Consider the following 12,196-nt stretch of genomic DNA (forward strand, 5'->3'; position numbering starts at 1 on the left):
TCCCAGGATCTTTGCACCTCCCCTGCAAACCCTCCCTCACAGGGTGGGCAAGCTAGCCTTGGCCCAAGCTGTCTGCTCCAGCCAAGCAGGGAGGTGTACTTTAGCATCACCTGGCTTCTGGCCTGAGCCACTGCAGTCCACAAAATATGTCTGTATTTCCAGAAACAAAATAGAATGTCTGTCCACTTCCTTATTGGTTCAATCTACAGAGCTTAGACTTAGGTGCGAAGATTGAATCAATTTAGCTTTGGGATTTTTGACTGTCCTTACTTAACCCAAGGTTACATCTGTGGAGGAAAATGAAGGTGTGTTTGTAGCATAAGCCAGCATATGCATGAAAGCTAAATTAAGCTAGCATGGATAAAAGGCAAAAAGGACACAGGGGCACTGGCTTTAGTAGTTGCTGACAGCTAGAGTAGATAGCCAAGGTCCAGAAAGGGGTTGGTGTCTGGTTGCTAGTACGTGTGCTGTTTTGTCCTCATCGCTTTTGTTACTTGTGCTGTCTAAATTAAGGCAGAATTATTATGATAGTGCAGTAGTTCTCAACCTTTCTAGACTAAAGGCACCCCTCATAGATTCAAGGCATCCCTGGCTAGACTTAAAGCACCCCTTGGAAAGGGCCAGCTCTTTGTTTTCACTCTTTTTCTGCTTACAGAAATATAATAGAGCAGTTGATCTGCTGCAAAGAACTGAGAAACACTGCACCTAGGGATTTTTATTTAATTTTTTTGAGTTTATCTTGTGAACCATGTTTGTGAACTTAACAGTGGGAACATTGTACATGGTACATGGCACCCTGGCTGAGAATCACTATGATGGTTCTAGAAGAGTTATGGTAGTCAAGGCTACAGTCATACCTTCACTTGTCAGCATAAGCTCTGAGCTGAGGCCAGCCTTGTTTATGGTCTCTCCATTAATGGCTACAACCTTTGTCATTCTTCTGATACCCTTTTTCCTTGCTTAATCAAGCAGCTGGCCTGCAGGTGAATCTGGCTATTGTGCCCTTTCTTATAACATAACTAAGGCAAAGCAACCAGGATAGCAGCCCTTGGCAATGACTTTGTGGGCAGTTGGAAGTCGGGGCAGGAAATGCCGGCAGGGCACTGGCCACTGGAAATCATTATTGCCCTGTATGTTTCTGCTGGCCCTTGCCTTGCAGTCCACTCAGAGGAAAAGGACTGCTGATGACAACAGTGTAAGGACCAGCTGCCTGCAGCATGAGTGGTTCCTTGATAAGACCTCTGGTTGATGGGACAGCATGACTGGTTCCTTGATAGGGCCACTGGCTGATGGGGGGTGGACAGGACAGGATGGCAGGGGCAGCTCAAGTGAACAGCTGGCTTCTCTGAAGGCTGCTGGTATCTGGAGTATTTGTAAAGCAACTAGCATGTGGCATAAGCTATGTAGTAATAATAATACAAACAGCAAACAGAGTGAGGAAAATTATTGTGCCTTGCAAAGAGCTATGCTGTTTGTTAACAGGTCTCATGTTTCTCATCACTGCAATGACATATCAAATGATATTCAAAATACATGTTTTAGAAGGATTCTTCAGGCTTAATGGGCATCATTGTGTTTTCTCAGGTAATGCCTTATGTCTGCAGTATTGCCACAACTGAGAGTAGCCTAAGTGGCTGCCTGAGTTCTTTTGTCTCCCATCATTACCAATAAAAACCTTCTTTATGACCCTGGTTCCCTTTATTACAAATATAAATAAAATCTGACAAAATTGTAAGTAAATCCTTTAGCACTAGAAGCAGATAGAATAGGGCAAAAATTAATTTTATGCATGAAAAATCTCATTAAGCAGCTTCCTGGAAATAAAAGGAATTGCCATCAGAGCCCATGCAGTATGTAGTTCATCGTTTTGTCTTTTCAGTCTTTTCATTGCAGTCTGTTAATGCTGCTTATTTTAGTCACTTTCTCCTTCAGCAGGACTGTGTTAGTCTACCCAGTCAACAAAAAAGGTCAATGGGATCTGGGGGGAAAAATGCCCTGCTTCTCTTATATGTGTTCTGAAACTTAATACATGTCAGCTGCAGCAGCATAATCTTCTGAACTGCTTTTTTTCCTAATGCATAGCAGCATTCCCCAGAGACTACAAGGACAAGCCAGGGAAGACTTAGTTAGAAAGGGCATTTTAGGTTTCATAAAAACCATTAAGTAAAGTGCATGAAACATTCCTTATAACTGAATTGTATTTTACAGAATAAGCAAACACACAATTCCTTCAAGATGCATAGCAATGCATTGGCTCCTCTTAGAATACTTCAGTTTATAATTTTAATAGCACAGTATGTCCTAAAGGCAGGTAGTGAAGATAATCAAATGAAGTGGGGGATTTAACAAGGGCAGAAGAAGCGCACACTAATTCCCCTACATTAAATGTGCCGAAGCCTTTACAGCTTCATAACTCATGCCAAGATGTCAGCTTTGCAAAAGTACAAATACTCCTGCTTTTCCCTTTCAGCAGAAGACAAGGTGATTTTGATTTCAAATTAGCTGATCGACACTAAGCATATCTAATCACTGCATTTTTCTGTGCTTGATTCATAAAGTATGTGATCAGTGAACCATTGCGTATGGTCTATCATCCTTTTCATGGCAATAGTATTGTTGACACAAAGACAGATGTCATTTATTAAGCCTGTTTAACCTGCACTACTATTGGTCTGTGTACATTCTTGCATTCTTTTCTGCCATGGATCTATCTATAATTAATATTAGTGTACAGGAAAAAAACCATTCCTTTCAATAATCATATATTTGCAGATAGCAGAATAACTCAGAAATACAAGTTCTGTGTATTTGTAACAATATGGGAGAATGTTTTTATACACACATACATGCATGCACTGTTACATGTTTAATTATATGAAAGTTGTATTTACATGTTCATGAACAATAGGAAAGAGAAATTACACACTTAGAAGTTATGTAGAGCTATTCATACTTGCACGAACTCTAAAGATAAAAGACCCTTCTCCCCGCCTGCCTCCTGCTATTGGCCCAGGAGCCCTCACTTACCTTTAGCTGGGAGGAAGTAGTGTTCCATTTCCACCCTCACAGTTTTTAGCAAACAGCTATCTGATCTTCCCTGCTTCTCTCCATTGATGCCAGGTCTCTAAAACTTTTCACCTTAAAGATTCCAGCAAAGCCACCTCACTCACTTTCTGGACTGGTTAACTTATAAACTGTGTCTTTTCTGAAACAGCTAGCAGTACTCATGATGGCTTCTGGTCATTATTCTAGGGTTGAGAGAGCTCTTACACTGTATTTCCTACTATTCAATCAAGCATTTTTCTTTTTAGCTCAGAACTCAAAAAAATTAATTGGGCACATGACCTCACTATTTGCAATCATTGTTAATGGCTTGTAAAATCTGCTAAAAATTTTACTAGTAGTTTTCTCACAAATTTCACTATTTGCTTTCACTGTCATTCTGCATTAACCGAGAAAACTATATGTTGTGTTTTTAAAATGTTATTTTTTCTTTATCTAAACTTTTCCAGAATTAGGTGATTCCTAGTGACTTTTTTATACAATGCTAGATAAAAGTTCTTTCAGGATACATCAGATTATCACCTTTAATATCTTTTCATTGGATGGTTTTCTGCATGCCAGGTTGGGAAATCCTCTGGATTTATATATCTCCTCCTTCTTAATGATAATCCTGTTTTTAATTGCACTGTTCCCTGATTGCTTGGCACATTTGCACATCCTGCTGTTGGATTTGCCCTTTGTTTTGTATATGACTGCAAGAGATAATCTCTTTGCTATTAACACTTCATTTAGGTCTGCTGGGGAATCATCTAACTAGCTATTATCCACACAACTCATTAGGGAATTAGCCATTTGTGCATGAGTGAAGATGGTTTTGCTGTGTAGTAAAATCTAAAAATCTACTCATATGGAGTTCAACCTGTTTTTCTGGAAAATAAATTCCCAGGCAACCCAGCCAGAAAAGTGCTAATTGAGTTTTTATATTTCAGGAATGTGATTCATATTATTCATTTCTTGTGTACTTTAATAGGCTAAATTATCTGATATATACAACTGACTACACCAGAAAATGCATGTCTAATTTAGACTCTCTAATTGAGAAGCAGTAGATTCTCATCTCTGGTTTTATCACATGACTAGAGCTGCATATTACACACCTGTTACTATTACAAGTCATTGAATGATCAGCCAATCAAAATTAAGATGTAGTGGTTTAAAAATTTACTCAAGTAAAGGACTTCAGATTATCTCATTATGTGCAGCGTTGGGATATCTTAATTGAAGAAGGGCTTCTATGGCATAAGCAGCAATTCAGTTAAAATAGTTTGTAAGAATTCTATTAGGATCATATTTAATTGTTTTCCCCAGCCTTGTCAGATTCCTCTCCCTATTCTCTTTGCCTCTTTAGTGGTTATGGGAAGGGATAGGAACAGTGCTTGGACTTTATGCTTCCATAGATCCATGGAATTCTTTCAATGATATATTTTTTATTTCCCCTCTGCATATGCAGTTTTACTTTCGCAGGGAGGAGAGAAGCAAAAGAGCCTATGTTTTCCAATAAAACAGACTTTATTCCCCTTATGATCAGTTGACTAGAGCCAATTTAAGGTTAAAAGCTTCAGTCATGGTTATTCTTGTGTATGAAATTGACTTCTTCCTAAGAAATGCAATGGTTCTCAACCTTGTTAGACTTGAGGCATCCCTTGAAAAATGCCAGGTCTTAGTTGTCACTTTTTTTTTTTGATTGCAGAAATGTATTGGAGCAACTCCTGTTTCAAATACTCAGAAAGACCACAACAGGTGAGAATGTTTTTACCTCTATGGCTTCCTATTTGAAATCTCTGGGTTTATTTTGTGAATGATGTTTTGCACACCTTTCACAGCTAACATTCCTTGGAGCCCTTAAAAGGATCTCAAGGCACCCTGGGGTGTCATTGCACATTGAGAATCACTAGCTTAGTGTAGCACTTGCCATTTCTGCTATTTGTCAGAAATCTATCTTGCCTCATTGCATGTCTTCTGCAGCGTATGGAGCACTCAGTTTGTGAAGGTGTGAGTGTGGCACTTGCCAAATTTAACCACAATATAGGAGACCATAATACTGACTAATTTTTTTAACAGTGCCTGGCATTCAGTTGGCAGATACAACCAACCTAACATTTAAATAGCATACAGAGTTGCTTATTGGTTTATTTGCTCAGTCAGCACACTTTTATTAATTAACTATGGCCAGTGGACCCTGTCATCCTTGAAAGAATATTGCCATCTTAGTATTTTTCTCATTAGACGAACATAACAACCAAGACTAATTTTTTTTAGGTTTCACAAGGGTGCAATGTTTATGTTGATATCTATTATACATGGGTATTTGATTTAAAAATACCCTCCTAGAATATCAGGGGCCCTGGTTTTTACAATTAAGGCTTCTATTCATACGTGCAATAGTTGAAAGGCTTGAGGATATTTCCTCCTTAACTTCTTGTCCTTCTAATTCATTTTAGCTGTCAGTAACTCTTCCTGAAGGCAACCCCAGGAGTGGATTGCGGGGTGGGACGGGGGTGCAGTTACACTACTCCCTGTTTTGTTTCCTGGTCCACCCAGAGTTTAAAAACAAAATGCCTAGCAGTGACAGCACCATTTTTATTCAGGCAGCAGTGAGGGAGATAATTGATTTCATGACTTATTACAGACAAGGTTCTTTGGATAGATGTGATATCATTTTTTTGGACCAACTAAGAAGTTGGAAAAAAATGTTCTTTGCAAGCTGTTGGGCCCAAACAACCTTCTTTGGGCATAGGGAGAGTCCAACTATTTAGTTGGTCTAATTAAAGATATCATATCTACCCTAATAACCTAGTCTGCCTATGTCCTTAGACTAACACTGCTAAAATCAACAGCCCTAAATTCATGACATAATAATTTACTTGGCTCTTCATTCCATAGGTGTTAACAACTCTCTCTCCTTTAAAATGGTCATGATGGTTCACTTATCAAGCTATCATCTCCGTTGCAATTCTGCTGTCTGTTAGCTGTTTCAGGTAATGTAGCTCCTATTTCACAGCTGTGATGACTGTTTTTTAACTCTAACTAAAAGCATTAAGGCAGGTATGGAAACAATTTTCAGTGAAGCATTGGTTGCACGATAAGGATGCTCAAGAAGGCTGGATTGTATTTTATGAATCTGAAAAAAAAGAGCTGCACATTTAATTCTAATGAAAATAGGACTAATGACACAACATTTTGAGTATTTTTTTGCTTAGCTTGTTAAGGGTTTTTTTTATACATAATATATAGCATAGCAATAAATACACATTCCAGTAAAGTTATGTTTGTTTTGGCTTCAGTATACACTGAATAATACAGTCCTGGGCCCCTAGCTTATTAGAACACCTTCTAGTTTCTTTTTACCAGGATAAAAATGTGTGTTGTTAATGTGATGATGTGATGTGATGGTGTGTTGTTAATGTGATGATGCACCATACCTCTGCACCTCGCTTTTCAAAATCCTAGATCCACCCTTGGACAGGCCTAACTGTACAACATTCTTGCATGATTATCTAGGCCCAAGGATTCCCTTCAGCCTGAGATGGTAGGAGGTCAATAGTAACTGCAGGAATCCCTACTATGTTCTACAGAAGCCAGCAGCAGCTGCCCTCTGGGATCCTCACATGCCATGGCTGCAGAGGAGGCAGGTCAGGGTCTGAGGCAGGGGGAAAGGAACAAAAACCTGGAAGGACGTGGGCAGTGGGGTTCCACAGGGCTCGGTCCTTGGGCCCGCACTGTTCAACATCTTCATCAGCGATTTGGATGAGGGGGTAAAAAGCACCCTGTTCAAATTTGCTGATGACACTAAGATGTGGGGGGACGTGGGCACATTGGAAGGAGGCAACAGGCTACAATCAGACCGAGACAGGTTACAAGGGTGGGCGGACGAGAATAGGATGGGTTCCAACACAGACAAGTGCAAGGTGATGCACCTGGGGAGGAACAACCGGCACCATACCTACAGGTTGGGGAACTCCCCTCTTGTCAGCACGGAGGCGGAAAGGGATCTGGGGGTCATCATTGACACCGAGATGAACATGGGCCGGCAGTGTGGAGAGGCAGTAAGGAAGGCCAACCGCACCTTGGCATGCATCCACAGATGCATCTCAAACAGGTCCAAGGAGGTGATCCTCTCCCTCTATGCGGCACTGGTCAGGCCGCAGCTGGAGTACTGCGTCCAATTCTGGGCGCCGCACTTCAAGAGGGATGTCGACAGCATGGAGAGGGTCCAGAGGAGGGCTACTCATGATCAGGGGACAGCAGGGTAGGCCCTATGAGGACAGGCTGCGGGACCTGAACCTGTTCAGCCTCCAAAAGAGAAGGCTGAGGGGGGATCTTGTGGCCTGTTACAAACTAGTCGGGGGGATCAGCAGGCATTGGGGAAGTCACTGTTTCCCCGAGCACTGCCAGGAGTGACCAGGAATAACGGTCACAAGCTGGCAAAGGGTAGGGTTAGGCTAGATATCAGGAGGCGCTACTTCACAGTCAGGGCAGCTAGGATCTGGAACCAACTTCCAAGAGAAGTGGTGCAGGCTCCTACCCTGGGGGTGTTTAAGAGGAGGTTAGATGAACACCTTGCTGGGATTGTTTGACCCCAGTATTATTTCCTGCCATGGCAGGGGGTCGGACTAGATGATCTGCTCAGGTCCCTTCCGACCCTACAAACTATGAAAATGATGGATTTGGTAACTAGAATCTCTTGGTGGCAAAAGGGGACTTGAGGGGAAGTGTTGCTGTTGAAGGCATCTTGAGAGCTGATGGGAGAGGGGAACATGTTAGAATTGGTGGTTTTGGTCATATATGTGGATGATAATGAGGTAGTTGACAGTGTTTGAATGAGTGGTCCCAAGAGGAAAAGAGACTGAAATAATTAAGCCAGAAGGAAGAATAAAGAGGGCAGGGGAAGCAGGGATGGATTTCTAATAGTGAAAGGGTAATTCAAAATGGCAGAGGTGGTGCTGCTCTTTTGAGAAGACTGAGGTAGATTGAAAGAGGAGGCAATAGCAAAGGGGAGAAGTTGAAAGTTAAGGAAATTCTTGGGAGCTAGGTAGATAAAAGATGGGTGGAGGACTGCCTTCATAGGACACTCTGGGTATAGCTATCCAACCTCTTCAGGGCTCTGAAGAGCACAACCTGCTTGCTTCTGTTTCATATATGCCAAACACAAAAATGAGAAGATAAAGCCATCGTGGGAGCATTTCTGTTATTACTTGCAGGCATGCACAAACAAAGGTCCCTAGAGAAGTGGCAGTGCTGGGGTACTCCTGAGGGCAGCTTCATCACCTCACTTCTGGTTTGGTGACAGTGGGCACAGGTTGGTGAGCCTTCTTCTTGGCCGTACACTCAAACTGAAAGATGCTGAAGCTCAAATGGAAATGTTTAGAGAACCAAAGCAGCTTCAGCTGAAGCTAGGAACATATGTGAGGATAGTGAACAGCTCAAACCCAAAGGCAGACTAAACGTAGAGTTTACACAGAGATAATTTACCGAGTACAACAAGAAAACATGACAATGCAAAGAAAAAATACACCAAAATACATGCAAAAGCAAATATGCACATCGCACCACAGAGAGAAACTAAATACGAAAAATTCCATGTGGTTAATAAGGAGGAAGACATAATGGAAGAAGTCCTGCACGTGGAGGGCAGAACTATATTTGATGCTTGTGGCAATAGGAAAAATTATACTGGAAGGCAAAAATGCATCCTGCTGAGGAAGCAAGCAGGAACTCAAAAGAGGAGCTTTTCATATATGTGATACTAATGCAACACAGAACAACAGAAAACAATGATCTGTAAAATTCTGATGAGTACCAGATGTAAAAACAAAACTCAAGATAGACAGTAGGGCATCAGTGACTGGGTGGTAAAGACTTCTGCACCACTCTGTAGGAGAAGAGATTGGAAATTACAGTCAAGTAGAGCCACATTAATATTGTGCAACAGTGTCATCACACTACTAAGACATGTAAATTACAAGCGAAAACACTCATGCTAAGAAGAATACATGCTAACATTTCAGGTGGCACTGAGGGACCCTAAAGCTATTGCTTTCAGCTAAAACAAGTGAATTCATGACATTACCCGTGGGACAAATGATTCATATAATGGATACACAAACAAGACAAAAAACACATCCAGAAGAGACAAGTTGCTGTGAAATCCCTGCAGTGAAGGTGCTAAAAAAAATACTGTGACAGATCGAAGGACTGAAATGTCTTTCAAGCATGGCACACCTGCAAATAGATGAAACAGTTCAGCACCTGCCTTTCGGAATACCCATAGCATTAACGGGGGAAAGTGAAATCAGTAAAGCATATGGAAAAAGATGGCAACATTTCTAAATTTACAAGGTCCAAAAGTTGGATAAACAGCATGGTAGCCATTGAAATACCAGACAAACTGCTCATTTGCACCATACTTAATAAAGCACTGAAAAGTGCTCGCTCTCTAACGTTCACAGTTGAAGAACTATTACCTGACTTGGCAAATATATTCTCTTTGCCAAGGGCAGACATTGGCAAACACTACTGAATAAGGCAGGCAGCTACCTTACCAGCAGAGAGAGAGAGATTATTGAGAGTGCTGTTTAGGATCAAACATGGAGCTGAAGAATCTGAACACCACCAGCAAAATGTACTAGCAGGACTCCTGGGCTTCCAGGTCAGAGTTGATAGTGATATGTGCTGGTACATAGACACAGAGACAGAATGGTGGAAACTGGCAGAATACTTCCACAGCCTTGTACATCTGCTCAAAAGAGAAGCAAATATAAATTGAAATAAAATTCAAGTAAAAATGGGACCTCAGTACAATACACAGGACATTTGCTGACTTCTCAAGAGCTACAGGCTGACTCTAAAAAGCTAAGAGCAATACAGCAGCTATTCACGTTTAAAGAGATTAAATAAATTCAGAGACTATTGGCAGACAAGGTTCTTTGGAAATCTGATATCTTTTATTAGACCAAGTAGTTGGAAAATTTCTGCTTAGCAAGCTTTCGGGAACAAACACCCTTTGTCAGGTTGAGGAAGGATCTGCAGATGGTCTATGCTCTTCCTGGATGGCATGGTAAAGCATCTGGCTGTTGAGTCTGGTTTCTTTTTTTTTTCCATGTTGTATAGTTTCCATTTCAAATGGGAAAATGCAGTATCTTCCATGTTTGAAGAGTGTAAATTGTAGCTTTCATAGACATTAGGGCTGGAAGGGACCTTGGAAGATCATCAAGTCTAGCTGTGTTGATCTAAGGGCATAGACAGACAAAGTTCTCTGGAAACTGAATGTCTAAGATTCTTTGGAAATCCAATATCTTTTATTAGACCATTAATATTTGTAAACTGTCTGACAACATTGCTTCCATACTCTCAGATATGTATGAACACCTGAGGCAAGAACCCTACAAAAGATATAGTAAGGACATACTTAGCTCAACATGTTGTAGGCTTTGTTTGTACCAAAGAGCTGGTGCAAATGACCGCACCCTGAGGTACTATATAAATGAGCAAGCAACCATACAATATGATGCCTATAAAATGGGATTTGGAACATACTTCTACCAAAAAGGACACCTGGTAGTTGGTGACTCACTATTGGAGCATTTATGCACATGCCCCAATTGAAATGGGATGTTGTACAGTAGTGTTCACAAAAAAATTCAAGTAGCTTTTTCAAAGGCAGGGAAACACTTCAGTAGGCCAGGAGCCAGCAATATTTTTTCTGGAAGCAGGTTGGAATGACCCAGCTCAGATCTGAGGACCTGGCTGCCTCTGTGATTTCTCCTTGCTGCCCAGGTGTGGCATGGCATGGGCAGAAACCTTCCCTCCCTCTATCCCCTCAGCACCTGACTGCACTGCAGAGCTCCCCCACCCCTAAAGCCCCTGCTACCTGTCCGCGTCACGCTATGCTTAGGGCTCTCTCCATCAAAAGCTCTCTGGCCATCTGCATTATGGCACAGACAGAGTTCCCTCTTTGCCAAAGCCCCTGCTTCCTGACTGGCAGACCCCCTCAACACTGAATGATGCTGAAGCCACATCTCTGTGGCCAGGTCCAAAGAGTCATAGGCCATAGGTTGCTGACCCCTGACCGCCCATTTTTGCAAAAACAATGGTGGTTTCAAAGTGGTCTTTAAAATGTGCTTTAAAGCATTATCATTTCAGGAGTATACTATAGCTTACATTTATGACATAAGGCAGGGACTGAGATGTCATCCTGGTTTGGCCGGGACAATCCTGACTTTCATAGGCTGTCCCGGCCGACTGGAAACAAAAGTCCCGGATTGACACAACCCCACTCACACTGCCTGGCTCGGCTTCTTCTGAGCAGTGGCTGGAGTGGGGGTGGAGGGTGAGGGTGCTGGACTGGGTACATCTCCTCCTGCCTGGGGCTACATGTGGTGTAATGCAAGAGAAGCAGCAAAAATAACCAAAAGACAATGAAAATGTACTGCATTCCCAAAAGTCCTTAGAGCAAAGGAAGAAAGGGCCTTTTTTCTGCAAACTACTCACATTACCTTAGTTCTATAGACTACTATTCACACTTCCAGGAATTAAATGAAGTGTCAGACACTACTGTAGTCACCAACCTAGAAAAAGCGATGAAACATTTCAGAAGGCTTGGGATCTCATACTGTGTAGTTTCAATTTACTTTCAATGAGTTTGTGCAATTTTACCTGGGAAAGGGAGTTCAGTTGTGTTACATCATCACCAGACCAAATAGCAAAGTTGAGTCAGCAGTTAAGATTGCTAAGACTCTATTATAAAAAAAAGTTGCAAAAAGCAAAGAAAATGTAAAGCTAGCTGTTCTTGAATGGAGAAACTTTCAGTGAAGGCCTAACAGCAGCCTCATAAAACACCTAATGTTAAGGTGCACCCATAGGCCATGTGTAGATGAAATGAGGGGCATGTGTGCACAACACTTTAAAGTGGGTTAAATGCTTTTGCACTACTTTAATAGTGTTGGTGTTTGCACGTGTCAGCTGTGTATTGTGCAGTAACTCCAGCCACTGTAGCAAATTTGGCAGTGTAATGTGGCTTAAACGACTTGGGGCACAGCACACTAAAACTCTTCCTCCTCAGAGTTTTAGTTTGCTGTCCTACAGCTGTGGAGCAAAGCACTGGACTCTGTGCAGCTCAGAGGTTCTGCAGGAA

Source organism: Crocodylus siamensis, chromosome 3 (assembly GCF_052110815.1).
Source record: "Crocodylus siamensis isolate JL-2025a chromosome 3, ASM5211081v1, whole genome shotgun sequence".
NCBI lineage: Eukaryota > Metazoa > Chordata > Crocodylia > Crocodylidae > Crocodylus > Crocodylus siamensis.